Here is an 18582-nt window from a genome sequence, read left to right as displayed (position 1 = left end):
AAGCCCATGAAAAGACGCTCAACATCATTAGTCATTAGGGAAATACAAATCAAAACCACAATGAGATAGCATTTCACACCCACTAGGATGGCTATTACAAAACAGAGAGTCAAATGTGGGCGAGGCTATGGAAAAAAACAACCCTCAGACACGGCTAGCGGGAATGTAAAATGGTACAGATGCTTTGGGAAACAACTTGGCGGTTTCTTCAAAAGTTACACATACATTTACCAAAAGACCCAGAAATTCCATTCCTAGGTATCCACCCAAGAGTAATGAAAACATACGTCCACACAAAGACTTGTACATAAATATTCTTAGGATTACTCATAATAATCAAAAATTGGAAATAACCTAAATGTCCATTGGAAACAACCTAGATGTCCAACTAGTGAATTGACAGACAAAATGTGGTCTAGCCATACAACGGAATACTATGGATAATGAAAAGAAACAAAGTAGGGTACATGGTACAACACAGATGAACCTAAAAGGAATTCTCATTATACTCAGTGAAAGAAGCCAGAAACAACACACCACATAGTATATGATTTCATTTATATGAAACGTCCAAAAAAAGCGATTGAGGCCAAAAGTAGATTAGTGGTTGCTGAAGGTGCGGGCAGTGGGGAGAACACTAATTAACAATAAACATGCATGCGGAATCTTTTTTTTTAACTTTTTATTTTATATTGGAGTATAGTTGATTAACAACGTTGTGATAGTTTCAGGTGTACAGTAAAGTGGTTCAGTTATACATATACATGTATCTATTCTTTTTCAAATTCTTTTCCCACTTAGGTTATTACAGAATATTTAGCAGAGTTCCCTGTGCTATACAGTAGGTCCTTGTTGGTTATCTATTTTAAATATAGCAGTGTGTACATGTCAATCCCAAACCCCCAACTGTCCCTTTCCCCGACCCTTCCCTGCTGACCATAAATTTGTTCTCTAAGTCTGTGAGTCTGTTTCCATTTTGTAAATAAGTTCATTTGTGTCATTTCTTTTTAGATTCTGCATATAAGCGATATCATATGATATTTCTCTTTGTCTGACTACACTCGGTATGACAATCTCTAGGTCCATCCATGTTGCTGCAAATGGCATTATTTCATTCTTTTTAATGGCTGAGTAATATTCCATTGTAGGTATGTACCACATCTTCTTTATCCATTCCTCTGTTGGTGGACATTTAGGTTGCTTCCATGTCTTGGCTATTGTAACAATGCTGCAATGAACATTGCAGACCATGTTTTTCTCTGGATATATGCCCAGGCGTGGGATTGCAGGATCATATAATAGCTCTATTTTTAATTTTTTAAGGAACCTCCAAATGTTCTGCATGAGGAATCTTTGGCGGGTGAGAAAAATGTTTTAAAACTGATCTATCAAGATGGTTGTTCAACTAGATAAATTTAACTAACAACATCACTGAACACTTAGAAAGGGTGAATTGTACAATATGCAAAACATGCTTCAATATAGTTAATTTTTTAAATACAGACAAGAAGGAGACAAACAAGTAAGCACCTAATATTCATTGCAGCATTGTTTGTGATAGCAGAAGACTGAAAGTAATCTAAATGTCCATCAACAGGTACCTGGTTACAGTATAACTATACAATGGAATTTTACATTTCTAACAACAATGAGCATTAAAAAAGAATAAGGCAGTTCTGTATGCACTGATATGGAATGATCTCCAAGATATATTGTTGAGTGAAATAAACAAAGTATAGAAGAGAGCATAGCGTATGTTATCACTTGCATAAGCAAAAAAAGGAAGAATAAGTATTATAATATGCTTATTTATACACATAATGATTCTAGAAATAGACAAGAAACTGGTAACCTGGTTGCCCCTGGGAAGAGGCCTGAGTACCTGGGGAAAGGAGGGGATGCTAGTTGGGAACATTGCTTGTCTTTGCATATCCTTTTGAATATTTTAAATTTATAGATGTTACCTAATAAACAAATATAATTTAATTTTTAGATATTAACAGTGAGTGACTCCATGTGCCCGAGACTGTGCCTGGCACATAGATACGTGAACACACTGAGCTATAGCTGCTACTTGGCTCTCTCTGGATTTGTTTTGAACTTTTTGTTTTTTTTGGTGCGCTAGAGAGTCTTCCCATTCCTCTCTCCTTAAAATCTGTGGCAGTTTGAAATTCTTTAAAGGAGGGTAAAAAAATAGCTCAAGGTTGCTGTGACAGGGCGAGAGAGAGAGTCATGGACATATACACACTAACAAACGTAAGGTAGATAGCTAGTGGGAAGCAGCCGCATAGCACAGGGATATAGGCTCGGTGCTTTGTGACCGCCTGGAGGGGTGGGATAGGGTGGGTGGGAGGGAGGGAGACGCAAAAGGGAAGAGATATGGGAACATATGTATATGTATAACTGATTCACTTTGTTATAAAGCAGAAACTAACACACCATTGTAAAGCAATTATACCCCAATAAAGATGTTAAAAAAAAAAAAGAAAAATAGCTCAAGGTTAAATAAAACCTGTGAGTTTAGTAACTCCCCTGATTTTACAATTGAAAAACACCCCTGAATCACAGGCAGGTCAAGTTACTTTTCCAAGGTCACACAGCTTGTTAATGGCAGAGTCCAGGTTTCTTGATTCTGATTTTCAGCTTATTGAAAGGATACATGTCTCTGCCTTTCTTAAACGTGTCCTCCTCCCTCAGGGTAAAAGGAAGAGAGGAAAGATCATGACGATATAAACACACAGTGCATGGCCATGTTTTAATGAGACCTACTTCGGTGAATTAATTGGTTAAAATCGCTTTGGTTTGAAGTTGAATGAGGTGAACTGACCATTGTGTCCAATCTAGGCAAGTGTCATCAAGGTCATCACTAAGAACACATGTGATAAAGAAATCCCCTCTCTGGCTGGTCCTCCACATTTCTCCCAGACTCCCTGTGTCCTCATGCTTGCTTTCCCTACAACGAAAAACCCAGAGCAACTCTGAGTCATCCCTCTTTGGAGACTGTTTATTATTAATGGACCTAGAGGTGACATCCTGTGAAATTTCAGGCATCAGCCAGTGTAGGGAAGGACCTGGGAAATGCTAGTTTCTCTTCCGTCCCACTCCTTGCCCTGTAATGGGCAGGAATAACACTGCCCCTGGTGTAATGAACTGAGCCTGGATTAATTATGCTGAGCAAACCACCTCTCAGTGAGCCAGCACAAGCCGGGGGGACCGGGGACACGGTGCTGTGGAGAGCGTCAATATTACCTCAACCTCCTCCTACCACCATCCTTCAACCCAGCCAGTCAGAGGGTCTTAGGAGAAAACCTTTTATTTTTGCCTCCAATTGTTTTGTTTTCGGAAGAATTTTTTTAATCGTTCTTTATCTAATTTTTTTTTTTTAAGGTAAGAGATAAGTAGCTTCATTCCACTCAAAGGCAGCACTATTCTGTGGGAGAATAACTTGTCTGCGCTTAAGTATAAGGCAGGCCCATCCTAAATCTTTGAAGTAAGAATGCTGCCCATTGCTAAACTTATGACTAAGGGGGGAGTTCGTGTGACTTTAGAGGCCTTTCTCCAAAATATGCAAAACCTCCCGAAGCAGCCATTTCGCTTGTCTTCCTAACTCCATTCCACGCCTCTCGCATCACTCAAACCTGGTGACGGGTGGGCTGGACTTCGTCCTTCCTGCTCTGTGGGTTCTGATTGGTCTAAACTGATCAAGCACTCTTGCTCGGGGATGGGTTCACTAACTAAGGTCTACGCCAATCAGCACATGGCTTTCTGCAGAAAGTAAATTCCCCGGTTATCCAATCAATGCAAAGCTTAAGTCTTTCACTCTGTCCTCTAACCAGGAAGAAGAAAGCGTGCTGACTCCAAGGGAGGTTGATACCAGCTGAGACTGAAAAAGCCAGCCTGAGGTTGAAACCAAAGCACACAAAAGAGCAGAGTCTCCAAAAATGCAGAGACCGGACCTGGGATCCTGACCAAACTTCTTGGACTTTTTAGTTGCGGGAGCAAAGGAGAGTTGATTTTTTGATTGTTACTTCTAAAAAGCATACCGATGCATACATACTTCCTTCCCCATGATACCTGAAATTCCTACCATTAGCCCTCCGTTCCAGATTGCTATGTCGGACATGCCTTCACCAAGTTACAGACAGAAGTAAACGATTTAAGTATAGACGGCTTAATCAAAGAATGCTTCTGCAAGAAAGTTCTAGGAACAACTAACCAAACCAACCGAACAAATTTCTGATTTCCACTGGCATCCTGTCTCTTTCTGACCTCCGTATTTTGTCTTGGTTTTTGTTATTGTTGTTTCCTTTACGGAAAAAGACCACCTTCCATCTCTATATGTTCATATCCCACCAGTTTCAAACCCCAGCTCAAGTGCTGACTTGTCCTTGACACCTCTCCCACAGCCTCAGCTGGAAAAAACAGCCCCCTCCCAAATAATGGACTGCTCACCTCAGTGTGTCCTCTCCACACTCAGTATTCCCAGCAGACATGCTCCGCTGCAGGCTGTTTGCCTGCAAGACACCTGATAGGTTTAGCTTTTGTGTTCTCCACAGCTGTTGTGGCTGGGCCTTCTGCATCTCTGAGAAGTAGGCAACTTTAGTGTTGAAAAGAACAAGCGCAAATAGGTTTTCTTCAGGAATTAGAGGCCAAAGAAATGGCTAAAGTGGTTCTCAGAGTGCTGGTCCCTGGACCACACCATCAGCATCACCTGGGAACTAGTCTGAAATGCAAATTCTTGGGACCTTCAGAATGAGAAGCTCTGGGTGTGGGACCCAGGAAAATGTGTTTTAACAAGCTCTCTAGATTCTGTTGCACTTTGAAGTGTGAAAACCACTGGACTAGAGAAAGGTCTTGAACTACTGACTGAGGAGCGAATGAACCTTGTTTTCTAAGAGCAGGAATGAAGGCCAAGTGACGATCAAGGTGAGCTGGGTGGCCCCAGACGTGCTGGTAGCAGCCATGGAGGAAATGGCCCTGTGAGGGGTAGGGCACTGTGTATTCAGAAGTGAACTCTCCAGACTGACATCTCTTCAACCTGATGTCCAAAGTCTGCTGGCGGACAGTAGGATGGGCCAGGTGGGTGTGCATTGGCAGAAACCTCAATGAAGGCTCCAACATTTTTAAATGCTCTTTTCTCTCATATAGGTTGGGCACTTATTCTTTCATTTTTGCCTCCTAAGATGACATGATTACTTTCTTCCAAGTTTGTTTACAGTTCTGAATTTCCAAATTTCCTTTTTGCAGAATTAAGCACAGATTAACAGGGTTCCTTGCAAACCTGTCAGTAACTCAAGCAAAGAATTTATCCAGATACCCCGAGGTGCCTGGACAAAAGCTGCGTGCTATCTCAGTCAAGACCACAAGGGCAATAGTAAAGACGATGGTACAGCTCTTCAGAGCCATCCCACGAGCCCTGCTTGTGATTCTTGTCTTCTCCATCCCTCCGTGCCTGTCTCGCCCTCACCCCAGAACAAGGGAGCACCCTGTTCATTACGAACCTTTATCACTGACCTTGAAATTCCAGCCATGGCTCCTGAGATGGCCCACCCAGCTGCCATCTCCACTCAGCTCCCCCAATGGCGAGCCCATTTCCCGAGCATCCTCACCGCCCCCCTACTCCCAATCCCCCCACTCTACAATGTTCGTGTCTGAGCGAAAAAGGGAATCAATGCAAGGCTCAACTATAATCTTTGAGGAAAGACAGGTTTGTGCCTAAGTTTTCACAATAATCACAGGCATCATCTTGTATGCATGGATTGACCGTTACCCTCCATTCCTATGGATATGTGAAAACTCCTATTTAAATATCGTACTGATACGTATTAAACAGCATCATCAGATGATACTGATAAGTCTCTGCTTTTTAGATAACAAGTACACCATCAACCGTTTTCAGGCAAAAATAATTTTTCTTATTTATTGCAGATGCATTCGAAAACATAATGGTTTTTCTTTTGCTCTCAAATGTTTTCAAGTATAGAATTTTCTTCAAAATATCTAATTTTCTATGTTATTTTTGTTTAATCGTTGCACTGGTGTCAACATATGTAGTTTTTATTACTTTAATGATTTATGTTATGAAAGCATTCTGAAATTGTAGCAAAAAAAGAGAGAGAGAGAAGCTTTTTAATTAACTAAGGGGAGGAACTAGTCTTTGTGGAGAAACTACGATGTGACAAGACACTTTAGGTATATTTATGCATGTAATTCCCCCATCAATCCTGTCAAAGTGGATGTTATCTTCATTTTACAGGTGAGAACACTGGAGTTCAGACAGGCTGGAAACTGTGGTAAAGTCAGGATCTGGTTCCAGATCTGCCGCCAGAGCCTGGGCTTTATTCCTCAGCTGTACCCTGCTTCCCCAACCTCCATCTGGATTAAGATACTCGACTACGTCCTCTTTCCATAGGCTGATATCCACAGGTAAGTGTGTGTGTATGTGTGTGTGTGGGGGGGGGGGTGATGAAAAATGAATTAAATTGGGGGGGGTGTCTTTGCAAGTGATGAAAATAGGAATTCCACCCTACCTAAAAATCTTCCCCAAATTGTGATTACATGTTTTGCAAAAACTTCAAAGGACAGTGGAGTTTGGGAGCTAAACTACATTTAAATTGGTTTTAAATCTGGATTTCCAAAATCTGATCATGTTTCTTGACCATCAGTTGCCTTTTACTACAGGATTTGTCAATTTGTCCATTCAGAAGGCAGCTCACAACATCCGGGGTTTCGGTTAAGAAGGATTACAGCAAAGAAGCTCGTTCGATCTACCCTTACCTAGTATGCTGTTATAAAACGTTTCTGACCGTTCCTGGTTAACTAATCTTCAAAAATGAAGGCTACCTAAGGAAAAGGTTGTGGAAGGGAAATAATTAGCGCAGAAGCAGCTCTAAATGCTGCTCTTGCTTTTATCTATTTTTAAATGATTGCCAGATGTCTGCAACTGACACCCTGAATCGGTAGTTTCAAAGTTTGGATGTGGTCGTCAAAATGTAACATGACAGTGCTGCTGTTTTATCGATCTTTCTGGGGTTGACTTTTTTGCCTTACATTTTTTCAAAAAGCTATTTAACAACTCAAGTATAATGCCTTGCCTATAGTTAACAATACTGTATTGTACACTTAAAAATTTATTAAGACAGTAGCTCTCAGGTTAAGAGTTCTTAACCCAATTTTAAAAAAAGGAAAGAAAATATTTGAATGACTCAGTGGATGTCTGCATCAGCCATTTTGAAATGCCTGATAGCTTTTCAGCAGCTTTCATTCCCACTGTCAGACAAGATGCTGCTGTGTCCCCTCAGAAAGTGCAGATTTTCAATCATCCAGATAGTCCAAATAAAAGGAATAACTTTTGACTAAAACACTAAAATATTTCAGGCAGAAGGACCTAGGGCCTGAGTTACCTGGGTCATTACCTCAGATTTTCATGACACTTTACTTTGCAAAGCCTTCACAGATCACTCCTTTGAGCCATCCTAGATGTTTATTTTTTCTAATTATTGAGATAGCCATGAGGTGAAAGAATCTTTTAAAATTATTGTCAAGCCAAAATAAAAAAACAGACATTAAAAAATAATAATGGTTTCTCAAAAGGGTCAGAATGGACCAAAGCTGAAAAAGGAGAATTTGGCCACTTTAAAACCCTGTAATGTACCCAAATATGCTCTATAGACCCCACTTGTTTCATCTCATTCTAGTTCACAAGGAAACAATCTGCTTTGTTCCCTGTTGTAGAAAATGTAAACAACTACATATTTAAAGCACAGCCATTCCTCAGGTAAAACCCAAAATCTAGATACTTACTTTTCAATACTTTTTGTCCAAGAGACGCGATAAGAGGGCCGGCTCAGCTGTGGGCTCCCCAGGCTGTGTGTGAGGCATTGATTGGGAGTCCCTGTTCCTGGGATTGGGGATTCAGAGGAGTTACAGGGTTCAGGGTCTTTTCCAAAGTTTTTCAAAGCGCAGTTGGGTCTGTTTCCAGAAAAGCTCCTATCTTCCTAAGAGGGAAGGTTCCGTGCCCAGGGAAGTTCTGGAAGCAGAGCATTTTTTTTCCCTGCCCTTGAATGAACTAGATCATTGCTGAAGCTGGAAAATATTTTTTAGCATCACTGTGATGAAACTCGAGGGCTGTTTCTGCAGTAGGTGCGACACTTGTTGACGCTGCTGGGGAGGCCCTGGCAAAGCGGCCTGATGAAATGCAGCCCCGGGAGAGCGGATGAAACCCAGATGAGCTGTCACTGGTGGCTTGGAGACAGCAGCGTTTGGCAGGGCCCATGCAGGACCTCAGGTTCAGGGACTTGCCTCTTAGAAGAGCAAAATCTCGCTGCCTTATAAAGTGATTAAGGTCAGAGTAACACCAGAGTTCTCCTACCAAGGCTATCAGGCACTTGAAATACACATAGGAAACCTGAAGGGGGGTTGAGGGGGAGGGGTGGTGAAAATAAGAGTCATGTGTTGTTCATTTAGAGCTGGTATTACAGTCGTTCTCTGAAGTTCTCTGAGAAAAGCAGAAGCCACAGCAAGGCAGGATCCACCCTCCTCCCACAGTGGTCCCCCCTCTCCCCACCGCACACCCCTTTCTGTCTCTCTCAGACACACACACACACTCACACACATTCTCTCTCTTCCTATTTTGACTGCAGTAGTAAGAAGAAAAGGGAGGAAGACCCGAAGAAATCCAGAGGAGAAATACCATGAGCCCTTTTTTTTCAAATTGTTCATGTTGGTAGAGTAGGTTTTGTAACGTGGACATTTCTTTTCTTGAATTTTGTCCAATTCTAAGAAAGAATGTAGAAAATCCAGAAGTATCATTCTGTAACCACTTTGCCTCTTTGCAAAAGTTATTTTAATGTACCATACCTGGAAACTGACAGCTGAGAAGGAAACCTCTTATGAGACTCACAGCTAAAATTAGCAGCTTCAAGTGGGGTGACTTTGAAAGGGGCAAAACTGTAAATATTCACTCCCTACTGGGCACTATAATCCTCAAAAGCAAATTGTTTTAACACAGAACAGGGCATGCACCACTATACCTTGATGGAATTAAACTTCTCACAAGATGAAAAATCATCATCTAGAATTATTAGGTATCAAGAGTACTGTGGATGTGTTCTATTTATTTCAGTTTTACCTTCATTTGAGAAGAAAGATACTGGAAGCTGAGAGACTTTAAAATAATGACAGTCTCTTTTGGAACACGTTTCTATGAACTGCAGCAGAATGCAGAAATTACCAAACTTTTGTGATTGTAGATATCCATTGCATTTATTTAAAGCCCAATCCTCTTCACAGAAGAAGGTCCTTTCCAGATAAGAAGAGATAGCTTTAAGGTGAGATTGAAGAGAGAAGAAAGTTGTGATGATAAAAAATAAACAAATGTTATCACACACAGCAGGACAGGATAAAGCCAAAAGGGAACCAGTGTCCCAACACAGTAGGTAAATGTGATGTGATCGTGAAAGAAGAGTTGCCTGGGAGTTCTTAAATGGAAAAGTTGACACTCATTATGAAACTTAATTTTGTTCTTCACAAACAATTTGAAAGATGAACTCCCTCAAGTCCTATATAAATATATATATATTTATATATATAATGGATTAGTCATCTCACAGCCTGCAGCCGTGTAATTTTTGTTTTAACTCTTACATTTGGGGAAGCAGGAATGGAAGGAAATCAGAAACAGAGACCTTGGGATTAAACTTAGGCCAGGTTCTGAATTTTTTATGATTATTCGAAGGAAGGAATAGAAGGAGGGATGTTGAGAAAAAGAAGGGCATATATTTCTTTGTGTCCCTCTAATAGCATCAAAAAGTATGTGTTTGTGATTAAAAATAAAGACCTAAAAATATTTGGCATCATTCCAAGTGAAGTAATGTGGAACAGAGAAAATATATTTAGGTAATCTCTTTTTCTGAAGCTACAGGAGAAGGAAACATGTTTCATTTGAGAGGAGATTTTCCATCTAAGGAGCAGAGCTGGAAATGTATTTTTTTATCAGAGCTGGAAATGTGTTTTTTATGTAATTGCTTCCCTGAAAGGCCTCTGGGGCTGTGTTAGTTCCTTGGCATCTGGAATGAGAATGGGTGCCGTGCAATTCACCAGCCACTCTGGGCTTGCCAGGGACTGGGATCTAGTCAGTTTCCAATGAATATTTCAAGCAAATCCATTAGGTTCTTAAACTGCTCTTCGCTCCCATATCTTGAACTGAGATTAGTATGTGAGGGGTTATCACTCACTTTATTCCTCCTGGCACAGAAGGTCTTCGAATGCTCGCGTCTAATGGTACGAGTGTTGAATGCCCTTCCCAGCAGAGCGCGTTCTTAGCTGAGGTTTGGTACCAACCACATGTCAGGTCAGATCAGATTTTCTGCCACGGTCCTTGGCCAGGCTGGAACTGGGCAGTTCAGTCCAGCTGCGGGGAGCGGTCAGTGTCTGGGGAGGGTCCCCCACCACGGAGAGCAACAGTTCACCCCCATCCAGGGTCCAAGTTTCTCAGAGCTTCTGCAGTATGTGTGGTTCCCTGCTCAGTGGCCATGACCCAAATCGGCCTTTGCAACCTTCATTCAGTTCCCTGTATATGAAACGGCTGCTAGTCACTCAGGTGGGTCGACTCCACAGGTACTCCTTTCCCTCAGGTACAATGGCAAAAGAATTAGTACTGTAAATAAGATTCTGTTCTCTTAGCGTTTTTCATCCCAGGGAACAGATTTCTATAAAATTCTTCATGAGAATATGAAGTTTTAAACTACTTGCAAACTAAAGATTAAAAATGCAGTTTTTCAGAATTCATTTATTCAAGAGGAACTTTTGCAAACATACGAATGTTGTTTGGAATTTGGAATTCATTTTTCCCCAGGGTATCAAAATCATAAATGGTAGTTAGGTTCACAGAACACCTTACAGAAGTACTGTATTTAATCCATCGTGTTCCTAAAGTACCTATTTCAGCTACCTAAAACCCCAAGTATCAAAACCAGGTTAAAATTCAATGTAACTGCATATGACAGTCTAAGTATCTGAAAAAAAAATCTGAACTTCCATGATAAAGTTCCAGCACAGTTATTCCCGTGCTTCAGTTTCATTTTAAAACAGCCACCAAGAAAGCACTACAACTGTCAGAACAGGAGAAAATTCCAATTTTTACAAATTTGTAGGTTAAGCCCGAGGTCCAATTTCACAAATACTAAGTCAAATTAATTACTTGAATGGTGTATGGAAATTTAAATTTTTAAAAATATTTGTGGGGGGCTTCCCTGGTGGCGCAGTGGTTGAGAGTCCGCCTGCCGATGCAGGGGACATGGGTTCGTGCCCCGGTCCGGGAAGATCCCACATGCCGTGGAGCGGCTGGGCCCATGAGCCATGGCCGCTGAGCCTGCACGTCCGGAGCCTGTGCTCCACAACGGGAGAAGCCACAACAGTAAGAGGCCCGCGTACCAGAAAAAAAAAAAAAAAAGTTAAAAAAAAAAAATATTTGTGGGACTTCCCTGGTGGTGCAGTGGTTAAGAATCCGCCTGTCAATGCAGGAGACACGGGTTCGAGCCCTGGTCCGGGAAGATCCCACATGCCGCGGAGTAACTAAGCCCGTGTGCCATAACTACTGAGCCTGTGCTCTGGAGCCCGCAAGCCACAACTACTGAGCCTGTACGCCACAACTACTGAAGCCCGCATGCCTAGAGCCCGTGCTCCACAACAAGAGAAGCCACTGCAATGACAAGCCCCGCACCGCAACGAAGAGTAGCCCCCGCTCACCGCAACTAGAGAAAGCCCCCGAGCAGCAACGAAGACCCAACGCAGCCAAAAATAAAAAATATAAAGTGATAAATAAATTTTTTAAAAAATCATTCACTTTCAGTGAGACATTAGTGAAAATAAATTTGTAATTTAAAAAATATATATTTGTGTATAGTATGTATAGTATTTTATAAAAGTTTCATTTTTAAGGCTTTCCTTCTGATTATAAGAGCAATACATACTAATTACTGAAAATTACATCCCCATCACTAAAAATTTTTAATATTTTGATTTCAAAAATTTCAAATCTCCCGCTACCCAAAGATAACCACCGTTTTTGTGTATTCCTTCTACTCTTCTATTTTCCGTTTGTGCATGCTTACACATACAGTTTTGTTTTCTGGTTTTTTGTTTGTTTGTTTTTTACTTAACATGGGCCTCTCATTAAGAATTCTTTAGGAAAGCCTACATACTAATCTGTTAGATGAATGTGTTATACTTCATGTAGCTAGTGTTCTACTGCTAGATATTTAGATTGCTTATATATTTTTGCTTTTATAAACAATGATGTGATTACACATTCTTGTAAATAAATCTTTGGGCCCATCACTCTTGTCTAAGGATGTTAAAAGTGGTATTGGTGAGTCAGCAGTTACAAATATTTTAAGGTTTTGAAATATACTGCCGAACAAAACTCTATCAGTTGTATTGTGCTATGTTTCCACCAGCAGGTGTAAACCCGCCCGCCCATCTTACTGAGAGAGTAATTACTCTTGGCACTGAACACTATCACTGACAATGTTTTTGCCATCTTAGAAGCACAATTTCTTTGATTGCTAATGAAGTTAAATAGTGTTTTATAAGTTCTTTGGGCCTTCCTCTTTCATGAATTGTCTTTTCAATTTCGGGGTCAACTTTGCTATTTGAGTATTTTCCTTTTGCACATATAAAAGCCCTCCATATATAAGTTCCTGCAAATAGGCTTACCTTCCAATTTGTGGCTTTGATACACATAAGTTATGAATTTGTGAAGTTTTGATATATAGAAGCTATGAATTTTTATTTAATAAAAACTACACAGGAAGAAGGAAAAGGGATTTGTTTTTTAAAGGGTACAGAGTTTCAGTTTTGCAAGATGAAAACATTCTGGAGACCTGTTTGACAACAGTGTGAATATACTTACCATTACTACATTGCGCACTTAAAAATGATGAACGTGACAAATTTTATGGGGTTTTTTGGACCACAAATTTTAAAAAGCTATCTCTTTCTTGTGATTTCTTCCTTTGCTTATTAAGCCCCATCCCTACATGTACTTATCCACTATCCCATACTGCCCCAAGGCAGAGTAGAGATTAGAGTTCACATCGAGCCCTTCTCCCTCTTTGTCATGTTATTTGGTCTGTGCTAATGTACCCGATCAACTTGTGCCTTTTCCCTTAGACTCCCAGACATCTAGGATTCTCAGTTTCCTTGTTGCTTTAGGGGCTTCCACCCTTTACAACTAAGAGAGTGATATACGTATAGGTATAATAGTTAGGATTTTGGTTTGAAAACTAGATTTTTCCCCCCATTAAAAACAGAATGAAATGGGAGTTAGGACTTTCAGCCATGACTGAATGAGGAGGCTAGAAAATCTTCTCCCCAAAAAGCAAATATAAATATAGACAATAAACCATTTTAATGCTCTGGAAATGAACCAAAGGCGTACAACAATAGGAGAAGCATTTATGGTTGAGAAACATCTCAACTTTGGCTACTAACAGTGAGTCTCTATGACATTCTTGGCTAGAGCTGCTCTCACTCCCCCACCCAGCTCCAGTGTCACAGAGGTCCTGCCAGGGCAGGCTGTGAGCACTGCCATGTTTATTGCCACAGTTGAAGGGGGCTCACTGTATCTGGAGCAGTGGACAACACCTGTGCCCGGCGGTGTTATCAATGGAAGTAACTCTTAGCAGCAGATGAGTGAGTGGAGAAGGCCAACAGCTCTAGCAGCATGAGGATGGGGTTGAGGTTGGGGTAGGCATCTGTCTGGCTGGGGCTGCGTTCATGTGCAGTGGAGACGAGGAGGGACCCAGCTCTCCATCCACACATTCCCAGCATGCACAGAGGAGACATGAAAGGGTCCAGCAGAAACTAAACATTAGGGCAGACTCAAACATGGCTGAAACTTGAATGCATTCCCCTACCCACAGATACACTGGCAGAGGATGGAAGTTTTACTGGCTCAAGGTATTTGAAACACAACCTCTGTCCAGTCATTCACTGGCTGCCCACCAGGCCATGCAAACACAGGAGTGACTCCCAGGAAACAAAGCTTAAAAAAATTTTTTTAAGAAAACTGAACAGAAATATTTGTGCCCACATACTTTGGGCATGACAGATTTCACAGTTTTATCTCAGGTAAATTACTAAACTAAAAAATAAACCGAACAGCAATAACAACAAGAGCCTTGAGGATCGGGGGAGATAACTGGAACTCAGAGCTACCACGATATATTGGGTTGGCCAAAAAGTTCGTTTGAGTTTTTCAGTAAGATAGTACAGAAAAACCCAAACGACACAATTCAAAAATGGAATTAATAATTATATTCACAATAGTGTCAATAAGAATAAAATACTTAGAAATAAACTTAAAAGACACATAATGAAAATTATAAAACATTGAAAAGAGAAATTAAAGAAGATTAAATAAATAGACATTCTATATTTATGGATTGGAAGACTGAGTATTGTCAAGATTGCAATTCTCCCCAAATTGATCTATATATTCAACACAATGCCTATCAAAATTCCAGTGGTACTTTAGTAGAAATTGATAAGCTGATCCTAAAATGTATATGGAAGTGCAATGGAATTAGAATAGCTAAAACAATTTTGAAAAAGAACAGCAAAGTTGGAGGACTTATACTACCTGATTGTAAAACGTGTTAAAAAGCCACCGTAATCAAGACAGTGCAATAGTGACGCACTATTATATAGATGGACAGTCGCTATATATGTATCAGAATCGAGAGTCCAGAAATAAGCCCAGAAATAATAAAAATCACATTTATGTCAATTGATTTTTGACAAAGGTACCAAGGTAATTCAACAAAAGAAAGGATTGTCTTTTTTTATTTTATTTATTTATTTATTTTTAAATTTTTTGGCTGCATCGGGTCTTTGTTGCATGTGCAGGCTTTCTCTAGTTGCAGCGAGCGGGGACCACTCTTTGTTGCGGTGAGCGGGCTTCCCATTGCGGTGGCTTCTCTTGTTGCGGAGCCCTGGCTCTAGGCACGCGGGCTCAGTAGTTGTGGCTTGTGGGCTCTCGAGCGCAGGCTCAGTAGTTGTGGCGCACGGGCTTAGTTGCTGTGTGGCATGTGGGATCTTCCCAGACCAGGGCTCGAACCCGTGTCCCCTGCATTGGCAGGCGGATTCTTAACCACTGCACCACCAGGAAGTCCCTTTTTTAAAAAAAATTATTTATTTATTTACTTATTTTTATTTTTGGCCGCGTTGGGTCTTTGTGGCTGTGCACAGGCTTTCTCTAGTTTTGGCGAGTGGGGGATACTCTTCATTGCATTGAGCCGGCTTCTCATTGTTGTGGCTTCTCTTGTTGCGGAGCCCTGAATCTAGGTGCGTGGGCTCAGTAGTTGTGGCTCTCGGGCTCTAGGGTGCAGTCTCAGTAGTTGTGGCACGTGGGTTTAGTTGCTCCGCAGCATGTGGGATCTTCCCCAGCCAGGGATAGAACCCGTGTCCCCTGCATTGGCCAGCAGATTCTTAACCACTGAGCCACCGGGGAAGTCCAGGATTGTCTTTTCAATAAATGATGCTGGGACAATTGGATATCCATATGCAAAAAATCCAAACTTTGAAACTTACCTTATACCATACACAAAAATTAACTCAAAATGGATCACAGAACTAAATGTAAGTGCTACAATGATAAACTTCTAGAGAAACACATAGGAGAAAATTGTGACTTTGAGTTATACAAAGAGTTCTTCTATATGACACCAAAATCATGATCCATAAAAATTAGGAAATTGAGTTTTATCAAAATTAAAAATTCTTCTGCTTCAAAAGACATCATTACACACCACAGACTGGGACATGATGGAACTTTTGGGGATGATGAAACGCTCTAAAACTGGATTGTGGTAATGGCTGCACAACTATAAATATATTCAACATTGTTGAATCATACACTAACATTTGGAGCATTTTATTTTATGTAAATTATATTTCAGTAAAGCTTTTTAAAATGTACAATAAAAACAGTTAATGGATCCCTCGCCTATCCTTTAAAAATTTTTTTAATTTGTACTTTATGTACTTTCCAGGTTATTTGAGGTATAATTTGTATACGGTTTGCAAATATTTTCTCCCATCCTGCAGGTTGCCTTTTCACCCTGTTGATTGTTTCCTTTGCTATGCAAAAGCTTTTTAGTTTGACATAATCTCACTTGTGTATTTTTGCTTTTGTTGCCTGTGATTTTGGTGTCATATTCAAGAAATCATTGTCAAGATCAATGTCAAGAAGTTTTTCCCCCAGGTTTTCTTCTAGGAGTTTTATGGTTTTAGATGTTACATTCAAATCTTTAGTCCATTTTGAGTTACTTTTTGTGTATGGTGAAAGATGAGTGTACAGTTTCATTCTTTTGCGTGTGGTTATCCAGTTTCCAGACACTAGTTATTGAAAAGAATATCCTTTTCTTGGCACCTACTTGTCAAAAATTAGTTGACACTATATGCGTGGGTTTATTTCTGGGCTCTCTATTCTGTTCTATTGGTCTCTGTTTTTATGCCAGTATTATACTATTTTGATTACTATTGCTTTATAATATAGTTTGAAATCAGGAAGTGTAATGCCTCCAGCTTTTTGGTTCTTTCTCAAGATCACTGTGGCTATTCAGGTCTTCTGTGGTTCCATATGAATCTTAGGATTATTTTCTTCTGTTTGTGTAAAGAAGTCTTTGGGATTTTTATAGAGATTGCATTGAAATTGTAGATTGCTTTAGGTAAGTATGGACATCTCAACGATATTAATGCTTCTAATCCATGGATACAGGATATCTTTCCATTTATTTGTGTCTCCTTTAATTTCTTTTATCAGTGTTTTATAGTTCTCATAGTACAAATCTTTCATCCCCTTGGTTAAATTTATTCCTAAGTATTTTATTCTCTTTGGTGCTCTTGTAAATGCGGTTGTTTCTTAATTTCCTTTTCAGATAGTTCATTGTTTGGTGTGTAGAAACTCAACTGATCTTTGTATGTTGATTTTGTATGCTGCAATTCACTGAATTCATTTATTCTACCAGTTGTTTTGTGGAATCTTCAGGGTTTCCTACATCGTGTCATCTGCAGACAGAGATAATTTTATATTCTCCTTTCCAATTTGGATGCCTTTTAGCTGACCTTCATAGTGACATCAAAAACCATGGGACCTATTTGGTAAACCTGTGACTTTGAATGATTCCTTTGGATTTCAATTCCCATGAGCCCAAGAAGCAGATACCCAGCAGGGAAAAGCTCCTGAACATGATATTCCTCGTGACAGATATCCAGAGCCAGAAGCCCAAGACAAGAATGATCACCTCGTGGGACATTTGCTCATTCGACAGTGTCATCATGCTGCTCTCATGCAACCAAACAGCCCAAGAGCCCGTCCTCCAGCACATGTAAAGGTGAAAGGCAAATGTAAACTGTGTGTGCCCTAAGGAGCTCTGCAAAAGTCAGGGGACAGAACACATGTAAAGGTGAAAGGCAAATGTAAACTGTGTGTGCCCTAAGGAGCTCTGCAAAAGTCAGGGGACAGAACACATGTAAAGGTGAAAGGCAAATGTAAACTGTGTGTGCCCTAAGGAGCTCTGCAAAAGTCAGGGGACAGAACCCTTGTACCATGTGTTACCCACTGGTCAGGTAGCCTTGCAGACACTGATGCCCAAAATTCTGCATTAATAACATGCATTTTTAAAGCATAGTAAAGCTGATCTGAAATCAGGGTTTTGGGCAAAATATTGTTTCCTGTTCCTACCATTTACTTTTATATTTACATGGTCAATTAAGAGACCAGTTAATTCTACTTAACAGATAAATTCAGCAGGGAAGTATGTTCCTTATCTGGAGCAAAACTTCACAAAGGAGGTTCCCCCCAACACAGCTTTCTGTAGCACAGCTGACCCCCAGTTGCCTTTCTCCCTTTCTTGAACTTCAGAGGCGTGTCCAAGCTTCATGCAGTTAGATCCCTTCTTTTGGTGTAAAAGGCTCCCGTGGCTGAGTTCTGGGCTCAGTGTTGCCAGCCCAGCAAACTCCCGTCTTTGCTGCCCCCGTGAGAGGGCTTGTGACTACAGCCTTGAGAACATGGCCCTTCCTTCTCTTTACATTTCACAGTCCTCTTTCTCATAGGTTGTCCAAACCTGTCTCCCTGAGGACAAAAAGAAAACCTCATTCCAGGTAGGAAGATATCATCCAAACCTGCAGATGTGGCTGCACGTGATAGTGACAGTAGAACAACCAGTTAGCATCTGCGTGTGTTACACAAGCACTTCCCCACGTTCATTTACTTTATGAGTGTTCACTGGAGTCCATTCGTTTCTCCCCAGCCCCCCGCACCCCCTAGCGATGGGACCACAGCAACTGCCTACTCACCACCCCTTACCGGGTCGACCACCATCACCACCACTTCCCAGCACCACAGCACCACCTGAGCCTGCCAGCAGAGAGCCACTAGACCACTCTTCTAGGAACCCTGCTGTTCTCCACACGTCTCCCTTGCTTACAAATCTCCTACGATTCCCCATCATTAACAGAATAAAGCGAAAACCTCTCAGCCTGACGTTCCTGAGTCCTCTCTTGTCCTGTGATGAA

This window comes from Leucopleurus acutus (genome assembly GCF_964270905.1).
Source record: "Leucopleurus acutus genome assembly, chromosome: 13".
NCBI lineage: Eukaryota > Metazoa > Chordata > Mammalia > Artiodactyla > Delphinidae > Leucopleurus > Leucopleurus acutus.
This window is presented reverse-complemented; position numbering follows the sequence as displayed.